Raw genomic sequence first — 11,102 nt, 5'->3', positions numbered from 1 at the left:
TCTGCCTTGCTTTATTTCCTAGTATCTGTTATCTAAAAATCCATAAAAAAATCTTGTTGTCAATTTGTCCAAATGCGTGTGTGTGTGTGTCACATTCTTTTTCTTTTGCTATAAATAAATCTCTTAGTGGATGATCTAGACTCATCTAGAAGATATAAATTTAAATTTGGACTACAACTGTACTCATACAGTGATGAGTATAAACCTCTCACCAAAATAAAGGGAAAAAAATATATAAAATTTTTATTGTGTTTTGTTTTGTGTTTTAATTGCAGGGTGATAGAACAGCCAAATTTTGGCCTCGGCAAAGAGACTACGGTCAGGTATGATTATTAAAACATTAATTGATTCATTAGCATCATTATCTGTTGTTGAATTGTCATTTTCATATTTTTTATGTCTCAATATTTTAGCATTTATGTGTCTTCTAATGCATTTGGCCATCCCGATCCCAGTGAGGGGAGGTTTTCTTTTAACTAGAGTTAGAAGGAGAATTCTTATCTGTCGAGCTACGACCCGGATCTTTATACTGATTACCCCAGTTCCTATGACCATTGGAATTATCCTTGGAACGATGACTCTTTGTTCCAATCTTATGAACTTTTCTCTCTAGTATCTCACCAATTCAAGTTAGAACAAGGGGTTAGAACTGATACTTATCAACTTCAAGATGAAATTTTTTTAGAGGACACCCTTTAGGAGTTTATGCAAGGTCAAATGAGTTTTAATATACAAGTGGCCGAATTTCAAGAACAAACCACTAGGGCCATAGGTGACATTTTAGAACAAATGATTGAGTTTACACAGACCTCAAGCGTGAGTGAGCCTGGCGAGTTTTCAAACCAACCCAATCAAAATTTCGAAGGGGAAAAATCGTTACTTAATGCACCCATAGGTCAACAGTTGATCCAATTTACATCCATCCCTATGAATGATAAGCCAATTGAGAGTCTTGATGAACCTAGGATGATACAAGTAATCATAAAAGAAAAATTGGACCAAAATGATGTGAGAAAAGAAGAAACCTGGGAGGAAGAAGAGGATAAAATTCGAGAGCCAAAATATGAAGATGTCATAGGTTTATCCACATTTAAGCCTAAATTTCTATCTTTTAGGCTAGTCTATATTATTGGGGATCAAATTAAACCAAACATGTATGAGGTGTTTGTACGAATTAATGTGTCGTACTCTGATGTAATAAAACCAACACCTTCGGATGATATATTTTCAAAATATGTATGTGCATTCATGAGAAAAATCAATTTACATAATTTTGAAAATAACTTTAAAAGTGGTGTAATGAATGGGATTTATTATACGATTAGGTGGACAACCACTCATTTGATCCTTAACTAGAAGAAAAGAAAAGAAAAACTCTAAGAAAAATAATAAAAATATATAATAAAAATATTTTTTAAAAAAATAAATATATATATATATACAAAAAAAAAGATAGAGAAAAGAGGGAGACATAATTGACGCTGGTGGTAGCCATTTTTCTCGGGCAGTGCAATCACACTGCCCTATAAAGAAAGAGGCACACTGTCAAATGTTGAAAAATGAGACGCTAGACGATGCCAAGCCTGACGGTGCAATTATGGCATGCCTCGAGCCGAGTGTAGAATAGTGATGCTCATTGCTCTATAAGAGACTCCATATCTATATGAGGCAAGCTACACTTCTTTGAGCTCAGTCTTCTCTCATTTGTGTTATTCTCCGATCAGGTACTCTCATCCATTTTGTAAGGTTTATAATTCTTTACTTTCTTTTCATTATAGTTATTTAAAAAAAAATGGATCTTTAACTCTCAAAAATTCGCAAGTACTATACATCTCTCCCAATGAATGATTTGAAAAAAATTGATGCCGCTAGGTGTGAAAGACTTAGGCTGTTGACGTGTAATAACATCCCTGAAGATATTCGTTAGCTAATCGAAGCAAAAGTTTGATTAGCTGGCGAAACTTCACCTAGTTTTAAGCACTTTCCAGGCTTAAGGAAGAGTAGTTTTGCGAAGAAACGAAGAGTGAAAAGAGTGAATGGTTGTTACAAATGTGCTCGATGGACCTGTAACACACAATGCAAATCTGTGGGGTTTATGTCTATAAATCGAGAAGATAAAATTAGTTTCATAAAGGATGGATTGAGTAAGAAGTCTTTGGATGATATCCGATTGACTCTTGAGATGCATCCATGTAGAATAGTGCAAAGAGAATTTCTTGCTTTATGGACCCAGTTTAAAAGTGACCACCAATGCTATAGTCTTGGGAATCTGACTAAAAATGAATATATTTGCCAATCTATAAGAAAATTGGATGGGAAGCCTATCCCCACTTCATAGAAAGTGTTTAAGCCATTTCTGGACGTAAAACTAGAGGAAGATATAAGCCACAATCACAACTACTTGTACATACGTATGATTTTTGTTTGTATTTATTTCTTGTTGAATTTTTGAATAGCTACTTTTGATCGCCAAACCTCTTTCCAGGGCATACAAAAGGAACAAACATGGAAGGCTAGTTAGTTCGTCGAATCAATACCATATGTGTACTTTGTGGCTCTCAACTTGGGAGCGATATTTGTTACGCACTTACAGCGAGCGAACTTGGCAAAAAATTGGGAGAGAAAAAAATTAATTTGGTATATAGAGGGGAAATTCGTGGATTGAATGATTATATTTCACAAGCTGCACATCTTGAAAAATCATCTGTGGCAGGTGTAATGCCAATTCCTTTGGTTGAACCACATATTTTCGGGATTACATGCGGTCAACTTATAGAAACGACTTTTATGTCTGAGTGTATGGCTTGTAAGATTTATCAGTTAGACGCCTTCATTGATTTACTAGGAGGTTTTGAAACACTTGAAGAAATCTTTTGTATAATCTCCTAGGCTAAGAGTAATCTCTATACCAAACTCATTGGACTTTTAAATGTTAACCATTTTTTCGATGGGTTACTCTATTTTCTTGATCAGGTTGTGGACCAAAAGTTCATTTCTCTTCAGCAAGAAAGATTCTCATTTCTGCATCCACCATTGAGGAGCTGATAGAGAAATTATACGCTTATGTTCCACAGAACGATCCTCATGAGTCTCGGATAGACTGGACTAAGGCAATCAGTAACAAGCGCTAAATGGGTCTGATTAATTTAGATCTATCACTGTGAAGAGTGCTCTTTGTTAAGATGGCTGAGTAAGGAGTATTTTTTATACTCTTGAGACGCATATAATTATTGTACAACTTGGAGGATTTTTCTTAGTTGTGTTCCTAAAAAAAAAAATTAATTAACAAAAAAAAAAACTGTGAAATGCTATTAGGCAAGTCTATGATAAGATGGCTGAGTAAGGAGTACTTTTTGTACTCTTGAGACGCATTTTGTTTATCTTATGACTTGCATGAAAATTTTATTTTGGTGTGAAAATATAAATATATATCTATATGATATGCTCATTTGTTTGTTTGAGTTTTAACAGTTCACAGTAAATCTATGGACTTGTGGAGTTACAAGTATTTCTAACAACCCTATTTTATTACTATAATTCATGTTAGAGGGTGTAAGGTCTAGTTATGAATTATCTGGTTCATGTTTAACTGTGAGTTTACTATTGCTAGCTAATAGTCTTGTGTGAATTGATTATCAGTATCTGCTCTTATTAAAAAAAAAAAAATTGTGTGTTTTAAATAATGTTATTCCTAAAGTTTTGGAGTTATGCACTAATAGCCGGTTAAGTTTGTAATACGAAACATGAATACATTGATTTCTTATTTGAAAACGTATATGCATTAGAATAAGTAATTTGCATTCATCGGGTATTCAAAATTTAAAAATTGATTATCGGTCATAAAGTCAAAGGTAACAGTAATTAACTGATTAGTACACTGTATGATCCCTCAATAAAAGTGGAGACTATTACCCAAGTGAGTTTTTGAGCCTAATAATTGTTAATTTTGAGTGAAATAACACTTACTCTAAATATGCTTTATTGTTTATCTTATCTTTTCAATGGCTTCAAAAAATCAATTTGCTTTGAATGTCTAGTATGATAGCGGATGAATTTGACTAGTTTCAAATTCCAAATTAGATGACTAAGTAACATCGTTTTATATAAGCATGATAGGGGGATCAATTTCTTTCATTTTGGGCCTATTAACCTTTTTCTTTATTTACATTAACCTCCCTTGCTAGCCTATTTGAGCTAATTGTAGTACAACTTTTTTCGTTACCCTCGTTTAACCCATAACCATATGAATTTTGTCCAACTGGTGTGATTTTGGGAATTAGTCTGTCTAGCTATTTTCATATTTAAAAAAAAAAGAACAAAGAAAAAAAAGAAAAAAAAGTGAAAAAAAAAAAAGGAATTCTCTTAACTATTCAGCATAATTGTTTCAAAATAAATGCTGGAAAAAAAAATTCCCGACACACCCTTTGCATACTTTACCTTTTCTTTGACAACCCGTATTAACCTCATAGCCCCATTACAACCTGGTCTGGTCTCTCTTGATGCTATAAATCATGTGATCTCAGAATTCGAGTTTGGAATAGGGAATTATGTTTAAATTCGGAAGTTATTCATCTAGAGCATTATTCCAGTCATGAAGCTATGTCATTTTCCCTATTCTTTCATGAAAATATGTTCCTTGTATTTGGGATGACACCGAGTTTTGAACTTGTTCTGTATTTACTTTTATAACGGTGCACCCCCTTGTGTGTATACCTGAGGAATCCTTTTTATTGGAGGAAAAATCCATAGTAAGGTTTAAAGTCAAAACTTCGAGGGAGTAAGTCTGTGTGTTGGTTATCCTAATTGTCATTCCTGAGATTGTATGACCTTTAACCAAAAATCTGTTTAGAATGCTAAATTACTTATTCGATTTTATACATTTAGGTTTCGAATTTGAAATTTTTACATTCATACAGTTATTGTGAATAAATCTTGGCAAATGTGTAGTCTGATTGCTAAGGAACTAGCAATGTTTAAGTTGGGGGGTATGATTAGTGGAAAATTTTGTTATAATTATAACCCGTGTTTTGATTTTAAATTGGTTTAATTGAATAGTTATGTGTAATATATATATATATATATTATAACATAATACATATACTCAATGGAGTGCATGCATGGAGCATCTATATAATATATAAGTATATAATATACCATATAATATATCATATAAATATATACATAATATATAATTTAATAACACTCAATTATTTGTTTTTAGGCATGAAGAAGATGGGCTTGGAGACTCAAATTGGATTAAAGAATGAACAATTAAAGCCCAATACATGCACATACTTAAGGCCCAACTTGAGCAAGCCCATGGAAGACATCATTTGGAGAAAGCCCAAGTATTATTTTTAATCCTAATGAAAATCAAAAACCCAATTGTAGAAATCTATTTTTATTTTTTTAATATTTTTTATGAGTATTTTATTAGGTATGTATTTTAGCTAAAATTCATTTAACTTTAGGTGTGTATTATAGCTAAAATCCATTTAACTTTAAGTGTGTGAGTGTCCATTAGATATAATTATGTCTAGTTGAATAATTAAAATTGTGTGGTTTGTATTGCATTTTGTGGGCTATAAATAACTCACTTGATTGCAATTGTAAGGGAGATTATTATTCTTGAATCAAAACTTAATTGTTTTCTTAGATATTCTCTTTGAGAATTATTTTTGTTCTTTCTTATTTTCTTTATTGTTTTCTCTTGTAATCTTACTTTCTTTCTTTCTTCTATTGAATTCTTATGACATTTATTGTTACTTTATTATCCACCACCTAAATGGTCGGTTAATTTCTACTTTTAAATTTCTCTAATTTTAATTCCTGTCATTTTATTATCCACTGCCTAAATGTACATTTAATTTATACTATTTTAATTCCTGTAATTTAAATTCTATTATTTAAATTACGCCATTTAAATTCCTGTCAATTAACTTTTAAATGAAAATGAGTAGCTAAATCCAATTTTGGGTTAAGGCAATGACAGTGTCCAACACCAATGATTCCCAAAGAAAGCTGTGTTTTAAATGAGTAATATTAATTTAAATTTCAGTATGAGTGTGTATTAATTATTGAGAAATCACTAGATTTGGATTGGAGCGTAAGCCTAATTTAGAGCTTCCATGCCATGCATAGGAGTTACTAGAACTGGAAACGCTATTATACCCAAACCTGGATAATTAATTTAATTGTGTTTGTGTATTAATTACAATTGAATTTATAGTAGTTGCTTAAATTAGAATCCTGCATATCATGTATGGGGATTGCTTAAAGTAGAACTATCATCATCTCTAATTGTATTTAATAACAAACCCTCATATTTGAAATTAAATTAATGTTGCTAATCTTTTATGCTAAAATTTTAGAATCAATGGGTTGGTGCTGAAATTGTCTTAACTCAAGTGCTATCCAATTTCATATTCTCACATTTAGCGTTTATTTCAACTTTGTCTTGCTTTATTTCATAGTATCTGTTATCTAAAAATTCATAGAAAAAATCTTGTTGCCAATTTGTCCAAATGCGTGTGCGTGTGTATGACATTCTTTTTCTTTTATTATAAATAAATCTCTCAGTGGACGACCTGGACTCATCTAGAAAATATAAATTTAAATTTGAACTACAATTACACTTGTACACTGATGAGTATAAACCTCTCACCAAAATAAAGAAAAAAAAATATAAAATTTTTATTATGTTTTGTTTTGTATTTTAATTGCAGGGTGAGAGTGCAGCCAATAGTTGAGCTCTAAAAACTAAAATTTTATAGTAAATGTTTTCAAATTTTTAGTGAGAAGTTAAAGTAGTGGGCTAAGCATGTTGGTCGAACTACTCTAAATCTGTTGTGTTTATGGTGTTTGCTTCTAATATTTATGTTTTAATAGTATCATTTTTCCTTTAACATACAAATGATTTCTTACCTAATAACAGCACATTGTTTTGTCTTTTTAGCCATCATTTAAATGCTTTCTTGTTGGAATCATCTTAAAAATATATATTTGTTTCAATATCTATTTTTAGTATAAAGAACTTATTTTCCACTTGCATGTATTCTTCTTAAATGCATAAATTTTTTATGAAAATTAAAGATTAAGATTTAGGAAAATCAGCATAACCATTTTATATCTTCATAACTAGTTTGCTCATTCTTATTTTCAAATGTTACATTTCATCATTACATATATTTTCTATGACTTAAAACTTGAATTTGGTTTTCATAAAACATTCATTCATTTTTATACAATGTATTATCATTTATCTCAATCATTATCAAGTATTTTTGTAATGATTCTCATTGCTTGCATAAAAGTTTTGTAAACATCAGTTTTCATTACATAAACAAAAGCTTTATGAATCTCTCAAGTACCATACTTATTTCTCAATGCATACATTTAATTTCATATGTTTCAAATTGATTGTTCTTGATGAGAAAAGGCTTTTTAAATTTCTTCTTCAAATGCATACATTCATATATCAATTTATTCATATATATCAAATGATTAAAGTTTCTTAACATAGTTTTTATGAAAAATATTTTATGGCACATTTATACTTGTATATATATTATCGGCTAAGTGGCTACAACTGACTGAAAATCCGTGTATGGTCACATATAGAATTTTAAAATTTTATGCACATCAGATATGCAGAGCGGAATATATACATGCATGCCATACATGTAGATTGGGTATTTAAACAACATATATATTCATCTCATGAATATAAATATACACATACTTGTAGCCTAATGTAGGGTTGGTACATAAACTATTTCTATATTGAGATCGTTCCATCTCATGTTGTGGTGGTCATAGTCGGTCCACACCTAACACATTGTTCGGTACCATTCTGGTTTTCCCTTCCCGAGCTAGACACAAGGGTTGCCCCTGTACCTGCGTCTCAAATTTTCCTTGCGTGACCGTCACACGTGTTAATTTTTATGTTAGTAGAATAATAGAGGAAACAGAAGAAAAAGACGCAAGAGTCAAGTAGTAAACTCTCTGCTTCTCCAATTTAATCCTGCCCTAGAAACATCCACCGCCTCACCCACGCCCTCTTTTGATCGGCCAACACGTGGCACTTAATTAGAGCGGTACTTTGGTGACTGAAAATCAACTTTTTCCTTAGTGGAAGTCGACTTTCGTTGCCCCGAAAGTTGACATCCACCATAGGAAAGTTAGCTCTCTAGCTAGTAAGTCAATGTTTGATTTGTCAACCCCTGAGACGCTTAAGGCACAAGATGTGGTTACCAAACGTGACACTATATAGTGTGTGAGTTCATTACCCGTTAGCAATCAGATATCACTAAAACCTCTTTTGGTACCGGTTAACTTCTTGACCCATCATTGAAATCTCTCCATATCCCAATGATGATCCGAGAGTTCTTAAATAGCGCCTAGTTACGGTTTAAGGCAGTATAAGTGGTAGTGAAATCTCACTTCAAGTGAACTTATTATGACTAACGATTACTATATGCTATAATTCTTCCATCACTTAACATCCTGACTAAGTGAGAGTCATGAAATGATAAACTCACAAACTCATTAACTATGTATTTGACCTTCTCAATGTAACTAGAGAACACATTAGGAAACTCTTTCCTTGATATTCAATCTGCCCTAGCTAGGGATTGTCTTATCACACTAACAATAGATCACATAGGATGTTCATTCCATCAATTATTGACAAGGGCAACAAATCATATTCCCAACACCTATCTCCATAAATCAACAATACGAAACCACATAAATAAACCTCTCCACCTCCCGATTGGATGCTTCGGCTCATTAACAAATCTTGCACACCAATATACAAAACAACCGTGTTGGTTTAAGTCCAATGATCAACACCCCATTGTAGTTTGACGACAAAAACCATTATCCACCATGCCATGTGGTATGTCATCGGCGACACTTTTGGCTGGTTGTTCCCTAACAATCATCCACAAGTATATTAACGACATCCCTATGTCATATGGCGTGTAATATACCACCCTCCCATTAGTAACTCATATTGAACGAGGTAGTAATCACTGTGCTAGTCCATATTCAACTAATCGAAGTCCCCATCCAAAGAATCTAAGCATTAGGAATTGTTTAAGACATCTTGTTACCAGAGAAATATGTCACACAGTCTCAACACCTTGAGAATAAGACTATCAAATAGATAGAATATCCAGGGATTCATTCATGTGATAAACTAAAGAGTTTATGAATGATGAAAACTTGTCTTTTATAAATATATACAAAGATACAATAAATGTGACTAATTATACACCCATTAGATGTCATCCAAATCTAGCACTAAGGTATACAACACTAACAACAATTATTTATAGTTTAAGAAAATGTCATTTTCAAATAACTTTACTACATGATATTTCATATAATTTTAAAAGTCTCCAAAACACTTAATTCACTCATCTCTTAGGTGATCTTTCAAATTCAAAATATTTCTTCTTGCATGTGAGCTTTTCAAATATGCATATGTTTTGAAAGTTAATCAAATAAAACCTTTTTTTTTTTTTTACAACATTGCTAGTTTTCTCATTCTCATCCTAAAATGATATTTTTTCATTCATACATAGTTTGAACTAATTTGCATAAAAATATTTTAATCCATATATTTCTTATTGAGTTGCTGCAACATTTTTATTTTATAAGAAGTATATTTCAAATTTTGTTTAATGCATAATTATTTTTAAATATCACAAAAGTTCCCAAAACATTCAATTCACCTCCTCTTGGATGATCTTTCATAACTCTCAAAAGATGAAAAGTTACCTTTCGACTAGGATGCCTTATTATAGCCATCACAAAGAAGAAACTTGCCAAAGTTTTAAAAGTAAGATTCAAGAAAGTCTTTTAGGTAGAATGAGAGTCTATTGGGAAAATACGAAATCTAAATGACTCTTTTAGGAGATCACAAGAGTCACTTGGTCCACACATGAAATCGAAAAGTCTTCTAAATGCTAATAAAAAATCGCATGGAGTAAATAGATGGTGAAAAGGTAAAATGAATAAATAATCAAGCCCCATTTATAGAGGAAAATGGGAGAATAAAAGTCTACTAATTCCGATTGTCTAATTAGAATATGGCAATAGATAAAAAATTAGAAGAAAAAGTCTTCCAATGGAAGATACCCCATGATAAGGACTAGTACACTAGCAAAATGAAAGAAATAAGTCTTCATGTACATCAAGATCATTCATCCAAGAGACTTTCTTGGGAGAGTCATCCGGCATGAAAAACTATTTTTTTCTCCAAGAGACTCGAAGACCAGGCCAAGTCAAGGGATCCGACATAATCTCCCAAATAAGGGAAAGTCTTTGGGAGACCCTTTTGTGTCGACCTCTAAGAAGCCTCATAAGAGAATTACAAATGCCTTCCTTGATTGAGTCTCCTATTTGACCAGTTGCGGGGCATCCACAAAGAAACATGTAGCTTACCTTAGATGTTCAATTCGAAAATATCTCAACAAATAAGACTTATCTATTAGCAATCCTTATCCCACAATAACAAGAAATCCTACATTTTTTGAGAAATCATTCCTACAAATAGAAGATGATCCATATCTCTTAGGTAAGTCATTCTTACTGATATCAAGCATTTTGTGAATTTTTTTAGCAATCTATCATCTACTGACATAAAGCATCAGAGTTTTGCGTAAGGATCGCTCTGCGTCCTTTGACGGTATTCTTCGTTATAGGGTTTTATAAGTTCAAAAATATATTTCTCGAGACTCTAAATATTATTGTTGTATTCAAGTAATAGTAATAACCATTATTTTTATTTTTTAAAATGAGAGAGTAACAAGAAAGTGTGATAAGAGATGAGAAAGAAAAACTTTTAATCTTAAAATTAATTTGTTTTTTTTATTTCTATATCAATTTTGTGTTCAATTTCAACTTTACAATAGATTTAATTGCTCCCACATATACGTGGTTTGGACCTTTTGCTCAAGAACCCCTGTGATGTCTTTTAAGTTGAACAAGTCTTTACAGTTTTCCTATATTGTCACGTTACCCCTTTTGTTAAGTTTTGACGTTAGCTACGTTAAATAAAATCTAATTAAAGGTAACATGAATCAAAATGTTTT

The sequence above is a fragment of the Diospyros lotus genome, chromosome 8, assembly GCF_014633365.1.
Source record: "Diospyros lotus cultivar Yz01 chromosome 8, ASM1463336v1, whole genome shotgun sequence".
In the NCBI taxonomy this organism is placed as follows: Eukaryota; Viridiplantae; Streptophyta; class Magnoliopsida; order Ericales; family Ebenaceae; genus Diospyros; species Diospyros lotus.
This window is presented reverse-complemented; position numbering follows the sequence as displayed.